The sequence below is a fragment of the Zingiber officinale genome, chromosome 11B (assembly GCF_018446385.1).
Source record: "Zingiber officinale cultivar Zhangliang chromosome 11B, Zo_v1.1, whole genome shotgun sequence".
Taxonomy (NCBI): Eukaryota; Viridiplantae; Streptophyta; class Magnoliopsida; order Zingiberales; family Zingiberaceae; genus Zingiber; species Zingiber officinale.
In genome coordinates, this window is record NC_056007.1 from 71,437,892 (window position 1) to 71,456,386 (window position 18,495).

The window sequence follows — 18,495 nt, forward strand, 5'->3', positions numbered from 1 at the left end:
CAAATTTTAAATTTTCAAAACAAGTTTCAATTTTGAAATGCTTTTCAAATAAGTTTTCAAAAATTCCAAGACTGAGTTTGAAAAATTTATTTTTCAAAACTGATTGAAAAATACTAGAAAAGTTCAGTTTTCTAGAATACTAGAAAAGTACTAGTTTCAAAACCATGGTTTAAAATACTAGAAAAGTTCAGTTTTCAAGAACTAAGTAAAAAGGATAAAAAGTTTGTGATTTAAAATAAACAATTGTGAGTTGATTTGAGAAATTTTTCGCAATTTTAAACAGGTTGATTTTGAAAATTGATTTTCAAATTTAAGTTTAAAATTCGATTTAAAAAACTGAATTAGTTTTATTTCTCCCCCTGAACCTGACATAAAATTTTGAAAATATTTGCTAAATATATTCAAAAAAAATTGAGGTAGAATTTTATAGAGAGATTTTAAAGAGAAGATTAAAAAATAACACTTATGGAGATAATTAAAAACCTCCCCCTGAATTTGATACTCCTTTAATTTATTAATCTTCCTTATTTATTACTCCCCCTTAATATAAAATTTTACAACCGTAACATATTTTCGTACCTAAGTGTTTTAGGTGATTGTATAATTATCTTTATAAAATTGTTCATTTAAATTTGACTAAACGTAATTAACGTTATATTCAGTTGAAATGAGTTAACCTTTAGTGTAATGTTAAGTAAGATAAGTTGTTATTAATTCAATAATTAATCAATATTAATAATTTATTGATTAAAGTTTGCTTGATTCAATAATTTAATATAATCTAAATTTTGTATTAATTGATGAAGGTGTTAGTTATAATTTAACTTTTCATTTACTTCCTTTTAAGTTGGATTAACTTAGTTTAAATTTGGTAGTAATTTGAAGTTAAACTCGTTATTAAACAAGGTTAAGTAAGGTTCAATTTAAGTCAAACTTTAATTATGTTTTAATAAAAATAATTAATATTTTAAAGGTTGAAAAAAATGACTTAGAGTAATTTTAATATTTTTACTCAGGTTAAACCTAGGTTCTAATCAAATCAAATTTAGTTCTCAAATAAAGTTAAACTTAAATAGTTAAGTTCTACCTATTAATTACATAATTAAGTTTAAAGTTAAATTTTTAAGTTTTAATTTAAGTTTTAATTTTCAGTTAGGTAAAATAAAAAAATAGTTTTAAGGTTAAAATGATGTTTAAGATTAAAAATGAGTTTAAAGTCAAAATAATAATTTTTAAAGTGAAAATAGTCTATAGAAATAATTTATTATTATTACTATTTTTTTTTTAAGTTAAAAGAATTTTATTACAGTGAAAAAATAAGAAGAATTTTTCAAAATGATACATAATTTTTAAAATAGTTTTAAAATGTTTTTTAAAATAGTTTTTAAATGATTTTTAAAAGGTTTTTTAAAATAATTTTTGAAATGATTTTTAAGTTAAAATAATTTTAAAAATGTAATTTTTATATTAAAATAATTTTAAGTTAAAATAATTTTTTTAAAATAACAATTTTTAAAAGGTTTTAAAAGAATTTTTAAAAGAAAGATTTTAAAATTATTTTTAAAATAATTTTTAAAATAGTTTTTAAAATGTTTTAAAAGAATTTTTATAAAAATATTTTAAAGTTTTTTAAAATGATTTTTAAAAGAATTTTTAAAATAGTTTTTAAAGAATTTTAAAAAAAATTTAAAAGAGTTTTTAACGAATAGTTTTTTAAAGAAATTTAAAAATAGTTTTTAAAGAATTTTTAAGATAGTTTTTAAAGAATTTTGAAAATAGTTTTTAAAGAATTTCAAAAAATAGTTTTTAAAGAATTTTGAAAATAGTTTTTAAAGAATTTCAAAAAATAGTTTTTAAAGAATTTTGAAAATAGTTTTTAAAGAATTTTAAAAAATAGTTTTTAAAGAGTCTTTAAAATAGTTTTTAAAGAATTTTAAAAAATAGATTTTTATTTTTAAATAATTAAGTTAAAATAATTTTTAGGTTAAAATAAATTTTTTAAAATAATTTTTAGGTTAAAATAAATTTTTCAATTTAAAATAATAAATTTTTAAGTTAAAAAAACTTTAGTTTAAAAAATTTTTAAGTTAAAAAAAATAAGTTTTAAAATAAATTTTTAAGTTAAAAAAAGTTAAGTTTAATCTTTAAAATAGATTTTTTTTTTTTAAAAAATTAATTTTAATTTAATTTAATTTTAATTAATTTTAATTTAATTTGAATTTGAAATTCCAAATTTAATTTTAATTAATTTTAATTTCGTTTGAAAATTAATTAATTTAATCCTTATTCATCTCACCCGATCTAGATTATCAATCAGGGAATCCTATGATTTTGTGAGATGAAATTAGATTTTTAATTATGGAGTTTTGGTTTAACGTGTGTTAGATTCAGATTTAGTTTTGGTTTCCACAAATAGGCATTCTTCGGATAAATTTCTAAGCTTGGTGAGTCACATGGACATCATTAGAAGTAACCAACCTTTCGAAGTTTTCCGAATAGTCCTACCCACGGAACTTAGTACTAAATCTTGGTCTAACTGGTTAGGATTCGTTTAAGGGTAGCTTCGGTCAGTTCCACTTGGCCAAATGCACCAGATCGAAGCCATATCTTTCTAGACATGCGATGCCCAAGCTTCCCTAACGTACTATCATCCAAAAACTTCACCAGTACCATGAGTCAAGTTAAACTTGGTCTCTCTTTAACTAATCCTAATTACCCTGCCGGGTTAGTTTGTTTTGGGTTACCCTGTCGGGTAGGTTAGTTTTGGAGGTGCCAGCTATTCTGGAGCCTCCCCCTGAATTATTGGCCATTGATTTAGATTTTGGGTTTGTGTCGATTCTTTTTATAGTTATAATCAACTTGGTGATAATCTAAATTTTGTTGAGTTTTGAATTTTGATTTTAATTTAGATTTATATTTTAGTTTTTGATCTGATTTATTCAAGTTTATATAATGTATTTTATCTTTAGGTATATAGAATTGATTAAGTCCTACTTGCGTGGTTAAGCATGCTTTCGGGACCCAAGCTTGTTTAGTTGCTTTGTGTTGGGTTAATAATGATTTAAAGGTTTTGTTTGAGTTTGACTTATATTCAAGTCCGGTTTTATTATAGCATGCCTTTTGGTTATTTAGAATTAAATCTAAATTTTTAGATCTTGTTGTGAATTTTTCCAACAATTCTTTTAACTTATTAATTTCATTTTTTAATGATAAATTCTCCTCCTCAAGTGTTCGATCTTGAGTTGGATTCGAATTTTTTAATTGTTCCTTGAGGTTTTGATTTTCCTCAAGAAGCGATTTATTTTTATTTTCCAATTTAACTAATTTTTTATTTAAACACGAGATAATTCTAAAGAATTTACGATTTAAGTTTAGGTATACCTCTTCGGAACCTTCGGAAACGAGTGCAGACTCGTGGCTCGATTCGGGTTCGGACCCGTCTTCCGTTTCAGCTTCGCGAGCCATCAGCGCGAGGTGACTTTAGTGCTTTTGCCTTTCTCCCTCCGATTCGTCTGAGGAGGAATCGTCCCATGTTGCTTTGAGGGCTTTCTTCTTTGTTGACTTTGGTTTGTCAAGTTTCAATCTTGGGCATTCGTTCTTGTAATGCCCCTTTTTGTTACATCCGAAACATGTGACATTTCTTGAGTCGGCTGGCGAACTGATCTTCTGAAGATCCTGTTTGCTGAAGCTTCTCTTTTTTCTGGTGAACATTTTCCTTACCAGGTTCACCAGGTGTTCTTCGTCTTCCGAGTCTTGATCGGAATCTTCTTCGGATTCGGGCTTGTTCTTCTTTTCTTTTGAGGAACCTGCAAATAGAGCTACACCTTTCTCGACCCCGGCGTTAGTTTGCTCATGAAGTTCCAATTCACAAAAGAGTTCATCCAATTTTAATTTAGATAAATTTTTTGAAATTTTGTAGGCATCTACGATTGATGCCCACAAATTGTTTCGCGGAAAAGCATTTAACGCGTACCTGATTAAGTCTCGGTTCTCCATTTGGTGGCCTATCGCGTGGAGACCGTTGAGGATATCTTTGACCCTCGCGTGGAGCTGACTTGCCGTTTCTCCTTCCTGCATTTTTATATTAAAAATTTTATTTAACAGCAAATCTCTTTTTGTTACCTTTGCGTCGCTTGTTCCTTCGTGCAGCTCGATCAGTTTATCCCAAAGCTCCTTAGCGTTTTCATGTGGTCCGACCCGGTTCAGTTCTTCTCGTGTTAGTCCGCAGTGTAGAGTATTGATGGCTTTGTTTTCAATTGATGCCTTTTTCTTTATATCATTTGTCCATTCTTCAGGGTCTACTATTTTCCCGGAGTTGTCTACTGGAATTTTGTAAGCCTTTGTGACGCTCATCCATTGGTCGTAGTCTGTCTTCATGTAGACCTCCATTCTCCTCTTCCAGTACGAAAAGTCATCCCCGTTGAATAGGGGAGGACGTACTGTGCTGAAGCCTTCTTGTTGAGACATCTTATCCTGCACACACTAAATTAACTGGAAAAAAATCCCAAGACTTCGTCTTGGATTAGCAGTGCGGGAGAAATAGAAACTCTAAGTTGGTGTTGTACCAATTTAGATTTTAAATGCAACGAGAAAAAATCTTCCAAAAAGATAATAATATCAGTTTGGAATTGTTAAAAAAATGATTTCACCCCCTGTCTGATTGGTGGTTGCACCAAATCAGAGCGGTACCTGCTCTGATACCACTTGTAAGACCGTTAGATTCGATAGAGGGGGGGTGAATATCGATTCGAAAATCTCGAGTTAAGACGCAGCGGAAAAGTAAAGAAGTAAAGAGATGAACACTGTTGATTTTTACTTCGTTCGGAGCCTGTGACGACTCCTACTCGAAGGCCCGTACTCCTTGAGTACTTTCATTAGGCAATTCACTAGCAATTCGGATAATTACAATTTACGTACAAATATTGCTAATGAAAAGAAAGAAAACAAAGCTAACCGACAAACAATGAATTAAAAAGAGAGCCGGAGTGAGTCGTCGGAGCTTTGTGAACGTCGTTGGAGCGCAGAGCAGCAGAGTGATTGGACTCAGAGTTCTCAGAAGACTGATATATTGAAGCTCCTGCCTGGGGCTTCTTTTATATGCTGCTCCGGGCGCCTGGATCCCTTCCGGGCGCCTGGAATGTGACGTAACACTCCCAACCAGCATGCTCCAAGTGTCAACGTCGTCCTGGGGATAAAATTTGCCTCCGGGCGCCCGGACTTCCGGGCGCCCGGAGCCATTCCGGGCGCTCGGACCCCCACTGTTTCCTACCTGCAAAACAGTGTTAGTCCGAGGCAAATAAACCCTGCAGCACAGTTTGTTAGCACATTTTTACAGGTACGCTCAGTAATAAAAATTAGCATCCAGAGTATGACTTAGATTCCGTCTTTCCGAGACCGGAATCTAGTCACGATCTCGACTTAGATATCCGAAATGGATCTAAGCCGGATCGACGCCTAATGTTCCCTTCCCGGGAACGCGTCCTCGCAGTCACTCCCCTCCAGTGACTTACCTTACTTACCTGCCAGACGTCCGGTCAGCCCGTCGACCCATCTGGACTTCTTGCCAAGCGTCCGGTCAGCCCGTCGACCCGCTTGGACTTCTCGCCAGCTATTCGGTCAGCCCGTCGACCTAGCTGGACTTCTCGCCAAGCGTCCGGTCAGCCCGTCGACCCGCTTGGACTTCTCGCCAGCTATCCGGTCAGCCCGTCGACCTAGCTGGACTTCGTGCCAGACATCTGGTCAGTCCGTCGACCTGTCTGGACTTCTCCTGCACACTCGATCAAAGTGTCAGACAACAACACAACTAACTTAACCTATTTGTCATTCATCAAAACCTGGGTTAGACCGTTAGTGCTACCCGCATCAACACATACTAGGTGTTTGGAATCCTTTGATTTAAAGTTCTCTAGTTGCACCATGTATATAACCTCATCGATTTATCCATTGAGAAATGCAGTTTTTATATTCATTTGATGTAACTCTAAATCATAATCAGCCTACAGTGTCATGATTACCCTGAAGTAAGCTTTTGTTAAAATAGGTGAGAAAGACTCCTTGTAATCAATATTCTCTTTCTTAGTGAATCCTTTGGAAACAAGGTGAGCCTTATACTTCTCAACATTGCCACGTAAATCCCGTTTAGTTTTAAATATCATTTATAACCAACTAGTTTCATGCCTTTAGGCAATTCAACAAGTTTCCAAATGTCATTATCTGTCATAGACTTCATCTCTTCTTTCATGGTTTCGATCCACCTAGTGGGATTAGAGAATTGTTTGATTTTTTAGAAGAGACAAGATAACATTCTAGTCTAATGTTAAAATCATGCTCTTGGAGATAAACATACACACTAGAAGTTGTTAGTTCCATATTGGATCTCTTTAAAGACACTTGTACTTGAGAAGATTGGGATATTTGCTAAACAATCAGAGGTAAATCCTCAATTGGAACACAAAGACCCTCCACCTGAATTGGAAGAGAAACAAAAATATCTTGACTCACTACCCCTCCTAGATGTGCAATATCAAAAGCATAGGGAATGTTTACCCTGTCACTATCTACTATATCAGTAGTAACCTCAACAAGATCACTAATATTTTCCTCTTTAAAAAATATTTTTCATCATGATGCACTCCCACTGTCCTCATTGAATTTTACGTAACCTATCTCAAAGAATGAACTTGTCGAGGAGTCATACAACTTAAACCCCGTTGACCTTTCAGAGTATCTGACAAAATAGAAGCTAACAGTCCTGAAGCCCTAAAAATAGTTCTAAGTCTAAGAGAAACATCTGATTGTTAGTTCCTCGAGAGATTCACTCTTTATTACGACATCATTATGTAGTTAAGGGGTTTTATTGGAATTACATTGTTAATTTGATAAGTATACTCATGACGCAAAATTTGAAACTTATCAACACCATGTGTCCCCATTGAATGGTGAACCATCGATAGATGTCAGTCTTTAGGTACACTTCTATCCGCTTCTTCCAATACGGGAAGTTATTCCCATTGAAGGGGAACAAATGGTGCTGTATCCCTCATTTTGGGCTATTAATTTCTGAAAGAGAAACTTAAAATATTTCCAAAGCTTGGTCTTGGGGTAAGTAGTGTGGGAGAAAAGAAAGACCTGATTGATGTTACACCAATTCAAGATATTGTAGAAAGAGACGAGAAGACTTGTCCAAAGAGGTAATTGTACTAATATGGACTATATCGAAAAGCTCAAAAATCAAAAAGAAAAATTAAAAGAAAGTTTGAAAGTTACCCCCTTGCCTAATTGGTGGTTGCACCAATTCAAAGCCAACTTGGCTTTGATACAACTTGTTGAATCGTAAAGACGCTAGATGGGGGGCGAATAACAATTGCTGTTTTTTTTCAGAAATCGAGAGTACATAGCGAAAAAGAAACACGAAATTATAAATGCTAACACAAGTAATTTTTTACTTGGTTCGAAGCCTTCGACGACTTCAACTCCAAGGCCCACACTCGTTAAGTGCTTTCGTTAGTCAATCACTATTTGTTAAAAATTGAGTTAAGATTTGAGTATAAGAGCTCAAAAATAAAAGATTACTGAAAATAAGAAGGAACAGAGTTCCTTGATAGTTGATTGTCGGAGTAGCTTTTTAGGATCGTCAGACCTTCTTGGAGTAGCGTGTAAGAATAAAACTTGTATCAAATGTTGTTGTGATGCTACTGGTCGAAGGTTGCTTTTATAGGCTTGTCTGTTGACGTTCCACAAGTGTACGAAAATATCGTAAGTAATAATAAAAGATATCATATCCACAGGGACTGGTATAAGCACTAAAGATATCTCAACACGAATTAGCTAAGCAATAAATCAATGGATTGACAAAAGCACAGTACAACTATGCAAAGTAAAACATAGAAACTAAAGAATAAGAAACAAGAATAAGGGCTATGATAAAGGTATGTTCGAGGAGTTTCAGTTTCTTTGTAAGATTATTCAATGTAAATGATCTATCAAATCTTATTCCTCGATTGTCCATCATTTGTAGGAGGTTGCCGATTCCCTCTTGCAATAGACAACCAGCCTAGCACTAAAATCTATACCTAAATGTGATCAATTAGGGATGAATCTATATTGTCCTTACACGAGCTTGCCTGTCACGTGCGCCCCTCGGATAATCAACATAAGAATTCATCTCTCCTCAACCGCATCAAGATATAAGATATGAACACATACAATCTATCCTACCCCCTTGAGTAACCCTATTTCACCCTCAAGATCATCTCTCAAACGTTCTTACACGGGCTTGTTCCTATCACGAACGTCCCTCAAAAAATTGAATGGGAAATAATCTCTACAAGATCCACAGGGTATTCAAATATTCAATCAAGAATGGGCATTAGGTACAAATCATAACATTCCACACAAGATCAAAGAGATACAAAACAGGACAAAATCATTGAAATAGGAAATTGACAAATCCACAAGAGTTTTACATCAAATCTTCATTACAAATACTCCCTCCATCCTAGAACAAGAGATCTAATCCATAGAACGAGGAAAGAAATCCGAAAACAAGAAGATTACAAGCATCTTAATCCCAAATCCAAGAAAAGAAAGGGAAGAAAAACTTATCTATGATGAAGAACAGTCTTTAGATCAAATCCTCGATTCCGGAGTCGATACGTTGAAGAATCTTCCCTTGAATCGCCGGAAAATCCTCTAAGAAGGTGGAGGAACGCCCCAAATCACGTTCTCCCCCAAAAGGGAGAAGATCCCCTTTCAAATCTTGATGAGAGCTTTATATAGAAGAGGGGTTTGGGCGCCACACAACCCCGAGACACGGCTGTGTGAAGCTCACACGCCCTGCCCTACTCCCCTCTCTGCCAGGGTGACACGGCCGTGTGATGCTCACACGACCGTGGCATGCTCTGCCACTGCCCCCTTGCACGACCGTGTAGATCTACACGGTCTGCGCTGCCTCCTGTTCTGGTACTCCTGCACGACCATGTGGTGCACACGGCCAGAGCATTCTTGGCCTCTGGGAATGTTGCACGACCGTGTAGATATACACGGCCGAGCACTGCTTCAATTCTGGAGAGCTTGCAAGGTCGTGTGGTGTACATGGCCTGACTCCTGTTGGCTTCAAAACTGGGCATGACCATGTGAAGGTCACACGGCCATGGCCACTCCCTTTCATGCTATAGCCACACGGGTGTTGAACCTCACACGGCCAGGGCAACCCCCCATGGCAGGGCCGTGTGACACATAAGGATGGTGCCTTCCTCCTTTAGTTTGCTTGCCTCGGACATCATTTCTTCTCCAAAATCGACTCCTGTGTACAAAAAATGCACAAAAGCAAATCTTCGAACAAAAAGAGTAAATATGTTAAAAACAAAACTGGAAGTACGAAAAAGCATAGATAAAGCATGTGCAAAGTATGTGAATGTGCGTCAAAACATGCTAAACAAGAGTATACAATCTACGCATATCTGTAAGATATCACCAAATTAAATAATAAATATTATTGGACGAAAAATCTTATTGGATTTTTCTAAAATTTTTAGAAATTTTCTGGGAATTTTTCGAAACTTGTACGGATGGTTTTGAGGGGATCGATCGGCGGGCGCGGATAAAGCCTGTTTGGGATACCTGTTTAAGTGAGAAAATGTTTTCAATTATAAATTCAATTTCTTTTATTCTTTTTTCCCCAAATCGCTGTTTCCTCCCTCCTCACCCGAACACACTTCCTTCTTCCCTCTCTCGATCTCCCCGACTCTTCTCGCTATCTCTCTCTCGCGGGCGACTCAATGCCAAGGCCGGAGGAGGCTCGCCACCGGAGCTCGACGGATACCAGTGGGCTCCAGGTCATCTCCGGTTGAGGGGTTTCTGCTTCGGCGGATTTTGGGACCAATCGCCGACGATCGAGGCTAGGGCACGGTGAGGAGCCGAATCTAGCATTATTTCCAACCGGTAGACTCTCACTCTCCTACCCTTGCGCTGCTCATGGAGCGATCCACCTCCTTTCTTGCTGGAATTGAACGGCGATGCCATCGGGAGGTGATCCAGAGAGGTAAGGCTTCGTTGGATCTGTGTTGATTCAAGGATTTCAGCTAGATTAGGGTTTTTCTTTCGAGGTTGACTCTTCTTGTGCTGGACTTTTCTCCTGATCAGATTGGTTCTCCTCTTCTTATGGCTAATTGGGGGATTCGATTGATGATGATGAGGTGTTCTTGAGTTTTCGGGCAGAAGCTAGTAGGATTGTTGTTGGATTAGTGAGCTTCTTGCTTGATTTCTCTACTTGATCCGATTGATTCCGGTGAGGTGCTGGAACTGTGATCGTGAGGTGAATCCATTAGTGAGGATCTGTTGAAGGTGATCTTGGTTCCAGTGGTGTTTCCTTGCCGGCAACACTCCAACCAGCAGCCTGATCGGCTCTGAATCGAGGTAAAGTGTAGGGTAATGGTTGTGGATGAATTATTGGGTTTAATCTTAATTGAGAATGTATTGATTGTGGATTGAGTATTGGATTTATGCTAGGTGTTGATTTGGAGCATTTGTTTGTGCTGGACCAGCTGTAAATGGGTGGAGAAGCTCTATTTTTCTCCACAGCAAACTTTGGATTTCTTAATCAAAGGGTGTGAATTTGTTATGGATCAAGGTGAGCTATGTATGGAGTTTTGGTTGCATTTATGTGATAGATGGATGAATAAAGATTTAAATCATATTATGTTAGGGATAATGAGATGTTTTGGATAATTGAATTTGATTAGTGTATATTGATTTTAGAAGAGGATCATGATTAAATTGATTTACTCATGAGTAGGATTGAAGTGGAGGAAATTGTGGATTTAGTTAAACCTAATTGGATTAAGAAATTAGGTTAATTATTTCGATTAGGATTTTCCCTAATTAGATTGTGGAGTTTATTTAGCTATTTGCTAGCTATGTAATTAGCTAAATATACTATGTGATCGCAGGACTTGGATTCGGGATGAGTGTCTCGGCGTGGGATTTCAGGACGTGATCTACGTATCAAGGCGGGTATTTCTTCCTTGGCCTCTATGTAGATTTTCTTGTACTTAGTGCATGGTTATTATTGGATGAATTAGGCTGCTTTATCTTATATTATGATCGGTTGCTGTTTTTCCTGCATGATACTTATGCTTGACCCTTGTGATGATCTATTTAATTCTAATACAGTCTCCACTCTTGATATCTACTCTGTTGTGATTACACGTGTAGAGTATGTCTTGTAGGGATTGTTGGGTTGTTGGTATTACCATGCTGATTGGGTATATGATGTGGACTGTACATAGGTGGGTATGTGTTATAGGAGTCATCTCGTTGACCGTGCATTTACATGTGGTGTGTACATACGTATTTGTCATCTACTTTTAGAGGAGTTGTGTTGATTGTATGTTTGGGGTATATACACCTGTCTGTTGTGTTTTTACTGGAGGATACATGTTGATTGTACTTATATTTTGTGTACATGTGTCTGGTGGGATTATTGGAGATTTTTGGTTGATTATACATGTGTAGTGTGTACATATGTTTGGTGGGATACGTGGAGGTATCATGACGATTATACTCTTGTTGGAGGTATTTATGAGGTTTGGGGTTGTTGCATGGATGATGATTATATATATCATGTTCATCATTCATTGCATCTGATGACCATTATCTCCCTTTTGGTTGAGAGAGTCATCAGTTGGTTTGGGAATAGCGCCGCACACTCGGCCACTCATGGGTAGTGGTAGCTGGAGCAGTTGCAGCTAGTCCTGTCATGCCACCCGGTCACGAGGTTTTGTGAGATCTGGCGTTGTGAGCAGTCAGGGACCCTAATGCTATGTAGCTAGATAGCTACTAGCGGACTGTCCGCCTTGACCACTGTATAGTGGGCTGGAGGGTAGTACAGTCGTCACAAACCCAAGCCTCTTGGCCATGCAGGGGTCGTGGTGTCTAGAGAGGTGGCGGGGTGACCATGGAGCATGCATGCACTTTTGCATATGATGCGCGGTGCATCTGGGGGGGATATATTTGCATACATGCCTAGTAGATACTAGTCGCATGTGATTGTGATTTGTTGCATTTGATTGAGATATGGTTGTTACATTTGGTTGTCATACTACATACATGTCATTTATTTTACATGTATATGTAGTCGTACTTATATTGCACAGGTGTCACGGGTATATCTGTTGCAGATCCGGTGAGTTTACTGATCATTGTACCATGTATCGATTCCAGATTGGGTATGTACCTATCATTATGTTAGTTGTGCTTTGTACAGTTTATATGTCAGGTTATTATGTCAGATATGTTTAGGTGCATTGATTATGATACTATGATCATGTTCTTTATTCCTTACTGAGACTGTATACTTGCGATCTCCATGTTTGTTTATGGACCATGCACTATCTTGTCTATTACCCGCTGAGTTACCTATACTCACCACCGCATGTATACATTTATGTTTTCAAATAGCTTGTAGATGGTTGGTGTCGCTCGGAGTATCCTGTCTGTCGGGTCCTACGTCACATCCGAAGACCGTGCTTGTTTTCTTTTGTATATCTTTTTATTATTTTTGGCATTGTATTTATGTGTAGCCATGTGGCTATCTTGTAGTTTTGGTGTTGTATTTGTGTTTAAGCCGTGCCGGCAAGCATTGTATTTATTTGGTTTGTGTGGGCTTTCCTTCGTTTTTCCGCTATGTTTTAGTACAGCCGTGTGGGATGTTTTATATATAACTGCGTGGTTGTGATTGTTTCATTCCAGCCGAGTGGGCTGTTATTATAACTGCGTGGTTGTGTATATAAATGTTCCAGTCGCATGTGGCTGATGTATTTTGTTTGTAGTGATGCTTCATATTGTCACCGGTACAGGGGAGATGCTGTCGGATTTTTGTCTGACAGAGACTCCTTTGGGGTCGTGACAATTTAGTGGTATCAGAGCAGGTATACGGTACTTGCTATGTGTTTTGGATTTTCGAGATTTATCTGATACCAATTAGTGGTATCAGAGCAGGTACGATGCCTGTTATTCGTGTTTTGGATTTCGTGATTCAGTTTTCTTGATGTGACTTTTCAGGTTTTGGGACCAGGCAGCAGCAGGACATCTCCAGGCTTTAGGAGGTATGTTTGCATATTATTATCTTGCATTTTGTTAGTACATATGCATGGTTGTTCTGATCGTTATGACATGTGTTAGTGTTCTCTTGTTAGTACTTGCCTAGTTGATTGTATCATGCATTGCATGTGTTGGGTTAATCACTGATCATGGTTGACCTAATGGAGATCAAGGATTACAGTCTCAGGGGATTTCCTCATATCATACTACTAGTAGTTTTAGTGTCTGTTACTACTAGTTAGTTGAGAGTCAGAGTCACATACCGGTCTCTATTATTATTAGCTGGATAGTGGATGGTATCTGTATGCATATGTTGACTCAGTTTGTATTACTCCGGTTGGTTAGATCAGTTTAGGATTGATTTACCTAATCGACATGTGCAGTGGTGGTTTGATTTATCTTAGTTGGTTTTGTACTTCTGTTGTTTTGATTAGTAGAGTATTGATTTACTCATGTTGGTTAGATTAGTAGATTGCCCTCGTTGACTTGGATAGTGGTGGATCGATTTTACCAGAGTCACATACCGGTCTCTATTATTATTAGCTGGATAGTGGATGGTATCTGTATGCATATGTTGACTCAGTTTGTATTACTCCGGTTGGTTAGATCAGTTTAGGATTGATTTACCTAATCGACATGTGCAGTGGTGGTTTGATTTATCTTAGTTGGTTTTGTACTTCTGTTGTTTTGATTAGTAGAGTATTGATTTACTCATGTTGGTTAGGTTAGTAGATTTCCCTCGTTGACTTGGATAGTGGTGGATCGATTTTACCTTAGTTGCTTTTGACGAGAATTGATTTACCCTTATTGGATCAGTTAGGAGATGATCGATTTATTTTGTTGGTTCGATCATTAGGGACCGACTTACTCTATTTTTAGAGATTCCTATCTTTGGGATACTCGTACTTGGTTAGATATTTTGGGAGACATACTTGAGTACATGACTTGTACAGTCATGGGAAGGACTGAGTTAGCCGTATACTATTGTCGGCTTAGTCAGCCTGTAGAGGATTGTAGTATCCTATTCCATGGGGACTTTGATCATGGACTATTTGTACCTGATAGGATGACTTAGAAGGTACATTTGGATAGGATACCTCCATTGATGTGAAAAAGTGTAAAACTACCTGCTTAACACTTATGAGATACAGTCGTTACTAGAGTGTATAATTTGAAGAGTATATTGGGATATATGATTTGTACTAGTGTGAGAGAGTTGAAGTTAGTTGCTTAACCTTTACGTGACCCAGTACCACGTGAAGGAAGAAGAAGAAAATGCTTTTTGGAGATTAGGACATCACTTAGTGATTTCTTTGAGGTGTTTGGAGAGAGAGTAGTTCTTGACCTCTTTCGGTAGCATAATGGTTTATAAGGCGATGATCAGTCGACTCGCCTAACGCTGTTCCATGGGAGATCCTGACTCATGGAACTATTGGATATGATTAGATATCCATGATGTACTTAGTGATATTTATACCCCGCAATGGTGCGAAGGAAGTAGTGTTAGTTGAGTAATACCTAGGAGGTCCCATCATAACTAGGTATAATTTCAGATGATGATCTTCGAGGGGTAGAGCGTCGATGGATGGATATTTTGATCAGCTATTTAGTTATAGCGTTCCTCTATCTTTGTGTTCATTGCTCGATACTAGAGGTTGCTGAACCTCAGGGTGGAGCAATCACAGTATGATGGGGTACAAGACAATGGTTAAACGACTTAGCTAACATTGTTTCTATCAGGTGGCTCAAGACCTTGACCACATGATCATTTTACCAGATCTTGTAGTCTATATCTCATATTAGAGGGTTTGACCTTTTATCGGTATTTGTCGATGGACATTTATAGATGAGGGTTGTGGAGATATCTTTTGGATGGATAGACTCTTAGTCAGGAGGTGGTGTGAATCTTTGGACTTGGGATTGACATCCTCTTACTGTGGATATTTGAGTACCCAAGAGGATGAGATGATGAGATTTGACAGACTTTTTGGATACAACTAGTTTATCGGCAGTGAGTGTTATATGGTTGGATGATTTTCTTTTTCGCTATCATTGTTCATGAAGTTATCCAGTTTGATTGATGTTGAGGATGATTTTTGATTGATGGATATTGGGAGATCAGGTGTGATGATATGTTATTTATTGATGATCTATTGGTGGATATTTGGTTTGATGATCTACTATTTGGTGTTTGAGGTTGATAGCGATATGGGGAGTAGCACATGTGTGATATTTATGGATTTGGTGATTTGTGGTTGGTGATCCGATCATAGGTTTGCTGTTGGAGATCTTACGGTTGAGTGTACTTGTACGTACATAATGAGTCCTTGGTATTACCATTTAGGCATATCGTGCCCTAAATGTTTTTATGGACTTGATGTATTTGGTATTCCTAGGGCGTTTGGATTAGATTTCATTATCTTCATTGATGATGTTGTGATCTATTTCCGATCCGAGATTGATTATGTACACTATCTTCGCATAGTTCTAAAGATGTTTCGACGGGAACATCTATATGTGAAGTTTAGTAGTACGTATTATAATTGTCTTCTGTGAGATTACTTGACACGTGGTGATCAGTAGGAGTATACCGTAGATCTGCAGGAGATAGAGATTGTTACCAGCGGGGAGTAGTCGTAGTCTATACAGGAGACTTGCAACTTTCTTGGTCGAGCTGGATATTATCAGAGTTTGGTTAAGGGTTTCTTCAGCATTATGTCGTTGACTGGATTGTCTAGGAAGGGTATGAAATTTTCTTAGATAGATGCTTGTGAGATCAGTTTCAGGTGTTGAAACAAAAAGTTGTTAACTGCACCGTCTTAGTTGTGTTTTCTGGTGTAGACAGATTTGTACTCTACACAGGTGTGGCATACCTGGGGTTTGGTGCAGTTCCGATGTAGCATGAGTGGAGCAGTCTCATGCCAGTATACTGAATTATCTTGTGATAGGAATGAGATTCTTTGATTTTCATGGGAGAGTATGTGTTTCCAAGTCACTTCTTATCCGGGAGGAGTTACTGCATGAAACACATTGATCTGGATTTGTGATACATCCGGGTGACGCCTGATATATAGAGACTTGAAGCGTTCCTGTTGGATGGAATGACATGAAGAAAGACATCACGGATTTTGTAGCTTGATGTCTAGCATGTTAGCAAGTGAATGTTGAACATCGGAGATTAGTAGGATTGTCTCCGTTGATTTGGGTACTAGTGTAGAATTGGGAGCATGTTATGATGGATTTTGTTGTGGGATTATCCAGGACTTGGAGAGGATATTTTGGTTTGGGTAATCATTGTTGGGCGATGACTTGCTCCCTAGCTATCGATTTGTAGGACGGATTCTTTAGATTGAGTAGCAGGATTATACTGTAGAGAGATTACCGGACCTTATGGTATATCTCTGAGTGTTGTATTGGATGGAGATCAGCGATTCCACATCATGGTTTTGATTGCGGTTACAGCAGATTTTGGATTAGGAGCTTTACTTTAGTATAGATTTTCACCCTCAAACTGATGGATAGTTTGAGTGCCCTATACTGATGTTGGATGATCCGTGGGTAGTGGATTTTGATTTTCAGAGGTAGTTGATTTTTCCATAGTTGGGTAGATTGTAGAGTGGGTGTAGTGGAAGTAGGGTGAGCTCATAACCCACAGAGTCATTCTTTACGGTTGGAGATTTGTTCATCATACTTGGATAGAGTGGTGTGTGTGTATGTTGCTTGGATGTTACCCTTGGATGAAGATCCCTAAATTGACCAGTAAATTTGGGGACCAAATTTTTATTAGTGGGGGAGAATATAAGATATCGCCAAATTAAATAATAAATATTATTGGACGAAAAATCTTATTGGATTTTTCTAGAATTTTTAGAAATTTTCTGGGAATTTTTCGAAGTTTGTACGGATGGTTTTGAGGGGATCGATCGGCGGGCGCGGATAAAGCCTGTTTGGGATACCCGTTTAAGTGAGAAAATATTTTCAATTATAAATTCAATTTATTTTATTCTTTTTTCCCCAAATCGCCGTTTCCTCCTCTCCTCACCCGAACACACTTCCTTCTTCCCTCTCTCGATCTCCCCGACTCTTCTCGCTATCTCTCTCTCGCGGGCGACTCAACGCCAAGGCCGGAGGAGGCTCGCCACCTCTCCCTCTCCTACCCTCGCGCTGCTCATGGAGCGATCCGCCTCCTTTCTTGTTGGAATTGAACGGCGATGCCATCGGGAGGTGATCCAGAGAGGTAAGGCTTCGTTGGATCTGTGTTGATTCAAGGATTTTAGCTAGATTAGGGTTTTTCTTTCGAGGTTGACTCTTCTTGTGCTGGACTTTTCTCCTGATCAGGTTGGTTCTCCTCTTCTTGTGGCTAATTGGGGGATTCGATTGATGATGATGAGGTGTTCTTGAGTTTTCGGGCAGAAGCTAGTAGGATTGTTGCTGGATTAGTGAGCTTCTTGCTTGATTTCTCTACTTGATCCGATTGATTCCAGTGAGGTGCTGGAACTGTGATCGTGAGGTGAATCCATCAGTGAGGATCTGTTGAAGGTGATCTTGGTTCCAGTGGTGTTTCCTTGCCGGCAACACTCCAACCAGCAACCTGATCGGCTGTGAATCGAGGTAAAGTGTAGGGTAATGGTTGTGGATGAATTATTGGGTTTAATCTTAATTGAGAATGTATTGATTGTGGATTTAGTATTGGATTTATGCTAGGTGTTGATTTTGAGCATCTGTTTGTGCTGGACCAGCTGTAAATGGGTGGAGAAGCTCTATTTTTCTCCACATCAAACTTTGGATTTCTTCATCAAAGGGTGTGAATTTGTTATGGATCAAGGTGAGCTAAGTATGGAGTTTTGGTTGCATTTATGTGATAGATGGATGAATAAAGATTTAAATCATATTATGTTAGGGATAATGAGATGTTTTGGATAATTGAATTTGATTAGTGTATATTGATTTTAGAAGAGGATCATGATTAAATTGATTTACTCATGAGTAGGATTGAAGTGGAGGAAATTGTGGATTTAGTTAAACCTAATTGGATTAAGAAATTAGGTTAATTATTTCGATTAGGATTTTCCCTAATTAGATTGGGGAGTTTATTTAGCTATTTGCTAGCTATGTAATTAGCTAAATATACTATGTGATCGCAGGACTTGGATTCGGGATGAGTGTCTCAGCGTGGGATTTCAGGACGTGATCTACGTATCAAGGCGGGTATTTCTTCCTTGGCCTCTATGTAGATTTTCTTGTACTTAGTGCATGGTTATTATTGGATGAATTAGGCTGCTTTATCTTATATCATGATCGGTTGCTGTTTTTCCTGCATGATACTTATGCTTGACCCTTGTGATGATCTATTTAATTCTAATACAGTCTCCACTCTTGATATCTACTCTGTTG